Below are 5,988 nucleotides of genomic sequence, written 5' to 3'. Positions count from 1 at the left end.
ACTGTGTCATTGTCCTTGAAGTCTAAGTTTCATAAGGAGTTTTCTTATATAGCAGCACTTTGAGCTTCAGAAATAAAACTTTAGAAGGATTATCCAAATAAGCAGGCTGCATCAATAAACTTTAGCACAAAGTGTGTATGGGAGGACTGGAAAATGTTTGACTCATTTGAGTGGTGTTCAGAATCAGAGAACAGAGACACAGAAGAAGAGTTGTGGTTTATTTATTTATTTATTTATTTATTTATTTATTTATTTATTTATTTATTTATTTATTTATTTATTTATTTATTTATTTATTTATTTATTTATTTATTTATTTATTTATTTAAGAGACACAGAAGAAGAGTTGTGGTTTATTTATTTATTTATTTATTTATTTATTTATTTATTTATTTTGAGAGGTTTTTGCTATAGGGTGCATGCGCTTGCCAGACAGACAGAGAGAGACATAGAGACAGAAAGCGAGAAATCACCCCCCAAGGGGGATGGTCACGCTGCAATCCCTTCTCCTCCGTTCTCCTCTCGGGATCTTGGGCACGCATGCACACGTGCCCGGCGTGAGTTCTAAGCCACTGAGTCCGGGATGCGAACTGTGGTTGACTACGTGGGAATCCAGTGACATAGCCATTACGCTAACTGCTGGTTCCCAGTTGTGGTTTATTTTTGAGGGGCCTACATTACCTGATTTGTTTCATTTAAAAAGCTAAATTCAGTCTATAGAAGGTGGAGGGTGTTTTTCCTGAACTGAGTGGATTCAATACTACTTCAAGGAACATGTCAGGTTCTTAAGGAAATGAGGAACCACTAGTCAAGAATAAATGTATGGCTCATTCTTCTTCAAGCTAAGGCCACATGCAATCCCCAGCCCACCCCAAAAGCCAGGCAACTATAGTCCCAGCTATCAGAAGTCTCAGGAAGGAGGATCATGACATAATGAGACCCTTTCTTAAGAAAAAAAATGTAAGTACTTGATCTTCTGAGACTAATAGTTCTCATACTATTCCTGATATAAAAATGTTCTTCGGATTTTGTTTCTTAGCCTACGGTTGTGTTGAACTTTTCCCACTCAACTAAGTAAATGTTAGGAAGGGCTGTTAATGAAATATCTTTTTTTTTTTGGAGTGTTTTTTTTTTTTTTCGCTATAGGGTGCGTGCGCTCGCCAGACAGACAGAGACATAGAGACAGAAAGCGAGAAATCACCCCCCAAGGGGGATGGTCACGCTGCAATCCCTTCTCCTCCATTCTCCTCTCGGGATTTTGGGCACGCACGCACACGCGCCCGGCGTGAGATTTAAGCCACCGGGACCGAGATGCGAACCGTGGTTGACTACGTGGGAGTCTAGCGACATAGCCATTACGCTAACTGCTGGTTCCCAATGAAATATCTTTAAGGAAAGGAACATCTCAAAGGGGCCACTTTTTTATGTTATTTTCCCATTGCCTTTTTCTCTTTTTCATTAGCTAAGCGAAATCGAATGGAGATAAACATTAGGGAGGAGGAATATATTATACTGAACCTGGCATGATAAAAAGATAAAGAAAGCCATAATAAACTTTATCCCAAGATAAACTTTATACAGAACAAAAGAAGAAAGCTTCAGGGTCCTTGAAGAACAAGAAGGCGACAAAAACAAAGTTCAGTCAGAAATGGTAGAATCTGTAGTACTCGAGAAAAATGATGTAGTATTAAAAAGTGCCTCAGAGGTTTGCAACAGCACCACTGGTTTAACATAGTTCTCTGTGTGTGGTAGGATTTACTTTGGTGATTTGATCTCTTACACATCCGTGGGCACAAACTTTACAGTGGGTGCTATCTAAACATTGAGATTTCCTTGCTTCTCAGTTACATCAGCATGTTTTGCAAAACATACTAATACGTCATCATTTCTCTTTCTGGAAGAAGGTACATTCCCTTCCTGTTTGTCTCAGTTCCTTGGCAAAGAAGTCGGTATGATTACTTTTTTGTTCATTTCCTGGAAAAACCATCTATATGAAGAGATATGGTGATCATGTTATTGATAGCATGTTCAATTATGCTATTATTGCCCTGTCCATTTGTACTATAATATCTCTGAAACAGGCTCTGCCATTCTAGAGAACTTCCATGAGAAATTCTTGCAAAGAATATCTTCTCTGGTCTCTAACTTTCTGCCTGCCTCCAGCTGGTGATGGTCTACTGGCTTTCATTTTGTCTTTTTCATGTCAGATATCATCTCCCCTGTATTATGTCTCCATGGACACATTTACTGGACCACTGGGCTATCAGCTGCTGATGAGATCTTTTGTCTCAGCAACACCACCGTGTATGGTGCTTTGCACTCTATACTTGTTTTAAATAAGACTAAGGCATCGATTGATATATCTCAGTGAGGCAGTGGAGTGCTGTTTTTTAAGATGTGGCTCTGAACATGGAGCGTCTGGGTTTGAATGATCTTTAATTCGTTAATGTTAATTAATGTCAGTTAAGTACATTAGGAGTGAAAAATATAAGTGAATCATAGAACTTGGGATTTTTAGAAAAACTGGCCAATGATATGCTACAATAATCAAGGCTTTCATTAAAAATATTATTTATAGATATATTTCTGGGACTGTGGTGAGTTATACATTCACAGAAACTAACTACTAAGAATATTAAGTAAAATCTAGAACTTTTGTTTTTTCATTTTCTGTCTTTGAAAAAAAAAACCAAATAAATTCTTAAAAACCCAGAGATGATGAGAAAGCACACAGGTAAGAGGGCTGTGGGCTGGGGCCAGCATTTCCCCAAGAAAGAGTCACTAAACTCTAGTAGCCTAAGGTCTGGGTTACAATGTACAGATATGTAGCATCAGAAAAAAAGATAATGTGTGTAAGGTTGAGCAAGAGACAACCTCCACTACAACAGGGACTCCCAAAGGGTGACACTCTCAGGAAGGAAAAGAGAAAAAACCCTATCCCCGTGACAGTGACATATAGGACTCTCTCAGCCTTAGTCTGGGAAGCAGAGAATAAGTTAGAAAGTCTCCTATCATAATTCTTAACCTTAAACTTCTACTTATTTATATGTAGACTAAATCTAAATCTTATCAGTGTTGGTGGCCCTAAAAAACCCCAAATCAATTTTTTTGTTTAAAGGAATTTCGGATGGTATTGCCTCTAAGGCATCTGACAGAAATACTATGAATTATTTCTGAAGGAAGACATTTTAAACTCAATCCTCAGTACTTAAGACAGATAAAGTTCAAAGGAACATAAATTTATGATCAAAATTCCCTAAGCACACAAGTAAATAGGGCACTTTAAGCAAGAGTCAGCAATAATATTGAGCTACAGAATGAGACTTGAAAAACTAAGTTTTTAAAAAGATTTTATTTATTTATCTTTTACATTCAATCATTGTGTATTATTACAGCATACCAAATGAATTTTCCCATCATGAATACACTGTATGTTGGTTCAGTCAAAGATAAAACTAAGTATTTATAAGCTAAGGTAATAAGTATAATAATTAAATAAGTATGTTTAATGTGTTTCAATAAAGAATACTATTAATATATGATGAAAGACTGAGACTATTAAAATTGACCATTTGAGAACCTCTAGAAGACAACATAAAATGTTATGATTGGGGGACTAGCATATGGCATAATGGTTATATCACTGTACTTCCATGTAGTCGACCGTGGTTTGAGTCCTGGATGTAGGACTTAAAACTTACCCTGGACATGTGTGTAGGTGTGTGTGTGTGTGCCCCAAATCCCAAGGAGAATGGAGGAGAAGGGATTGTAGTGTGGTCATCCTCCCTGGGGAATAAATTCTCACTTCCTGTATCTCTATCTCTTTGTCTTTCTGGCAAGTGCACATACACTATAGCAAAACAATCTTTCTAATTTTCAATTGGTATAGTTTATGCTAGAATACATTCATTGGAAGAGAGATCTGTAAGAATTAAACAGAGCGCAACAGAAAAACACAAATAATATAAATTCCTGTGGTGTGGAGGATAGAGCAAGAAGATCCAACAAGAAGATCTGACAACTAAATGCATAGTAATATGCATTTTGGTCATTATATGTCTTCCTTTGAGAGTTCTGTTCAGATCACTTGCCAATATTTAAATTGGACCATTAGTTTTTCTGTGGTTGAGATGCTTGGCTTCCCCATCTATTCTGATTATGTACCTATCTCCTATCAAAAGCATAGCTTGCAAACATTTCTCCTGTTCTGTAAGTTATCTTCACTCATTTTATTGTTTCTTTTGCTGTGCAAAAGATTTTCAGATTGATGTAATCCCATGTGTCTATTTTAGGAATTATTCTCTGTGCCTTATGGGTCTTAGGGAATCTGTCTATTCCAATGTTGTCAAGTATTTTCCCTGTGTTTTCTTTTTCTTTTTATAGCAAGATTATTTTTATTGTTTTAAAATTATTCATTTAATTTTATGTATTCATTCATTTACTTTTAGTTTGACCAGAGAGACACAGAGAGAGAAAGAGGGAAAGTGAAAAAGCAAGCTGCCAGGTCTGAGACTTGAACCATGGTCGGCCATGTGGGAGTGTCTAGCATCTTAATCACCATGCCACCTGGTGGTCCCTCCCTGTGTTTTCTTTTAGTACTTTTATAGTTTGAGGTTTTACACTTAGATCTTTGATCCATTTTGAGTTAATTTTTGTTAATGGTGAAAGATAGGGCTGGAGTTTCACTTTTTTGCGGGTGATTATCCAGTTCTCTCAACACCAATTGCTGAAAAGACTTTCCTTTTTCCATTGGATCATCTTGTATCATCTGTCAAAAGTCAGTTGGTTCTGTTTTGGGGTTTATTTCTAAATATTTTGTTCTATTTTATTTATCTGTGACTCTGTTTTAGTGCCAGTACCATGGTATTTTGATTACCACAACTGTGTAATATAGTTTGCTATTAGGTAATGAAATACTTCCTACTTTATTATTTTTGCATAGTATTGTCCTGGTGAACTCCAGGCAATTAAAAAAAATTTTTTTTAGAGAGATCTTTGCTATAGGGCCTGTGCTTTCATAGGAGAAACAGAGAGAAAGAAGCAAGAAATCACCTCCCCCCAAGGGGGGATGGCCATGCCAGTCTCTTCTCTTCCATTTTCCACTTGAGATTTTGGGGGAGGCACGCACATGCTTAGTGTGAGTTCAAGCCACCGGGTCTAGGACTTGAACCATGGTTGACTATATGGTGTTTAGCAATGTAGCCATTACACCATCTCCTGGTCCCTACCCAGGCAAATTTTATAATATTTTGATTTTCAGGAAGAATGCTGCTGGTGGTTTGATCAGAATTAGGTTGAATTTGTAAATTATTTTGGGTATAATTATATTTTAATTATACTGATCCTTCCAATACAAGAATAAAAGATATCTTTCTATTTTTTTGCTTTATATTCAATTTATTTATTTTAGTTTTCCAGTTTTCCTGTGGAAGTCTTTCAATTCTTTAATTAGTTGATTTTCAGGGGGTGTTTTTTGTGTTTTTGTTTGTTTGTTTGTTTATTTGTGTGTGTGTGTTTGTGACTATACATGTGGTATTACTTTCTTAAATTCTCCCTCAATCTATACATTACTGGTGTATAAAGATGTTATACATTTTTGTATATTGATTTTTTATCCTGACACTTTAAAAAAATTCATTTATCACCTCTGTAAGTTTCTTGTGGATTCTTTTGGATGTACTATGTACATAATAATATCATCTGCAAATAGGGACAATTTCTCTTTTTCCTCCCCTATTCAAATGCCTTTTATTTTTCTCTCTTGTCTGCTTGCATCGGCTAGGACTCCCAAAATTATATTTAGAAGGAGTGTGGAAGTGGACAGCCTTATTTTATATCAGTTTTTGGTAGGAAAACTACCAGTGCTTCCACATTCAGTATGATGTTAGATATGGGTTTGCCATATATGGTTATTATTCTGTTGAGAAATGAATTTTCTCTTCCTATCATGTAAAGAGTATTAACCATGAAGGGATATTTTATTTTTTA

The sequence above is a fragment of the Tupaia chinensis genome, unplaced genomic scaffold (assembly GCF_000334495.1).
Source record: "Tupaia chinensis unplaced genomic scaffold, TupChi_1.0 Scaffold000213_1, whole genome shotgun sequence".
Taxonomy (NCBI): domain Eukaryota; kingdom Metazoa; phylum Chordata; class Mammalia; order Scandentia; family Tupaiidae; genus Tupaia; species Tupaia belangeri.
This window is presented reverse-complemented; position numbering follows the sequence as displayed.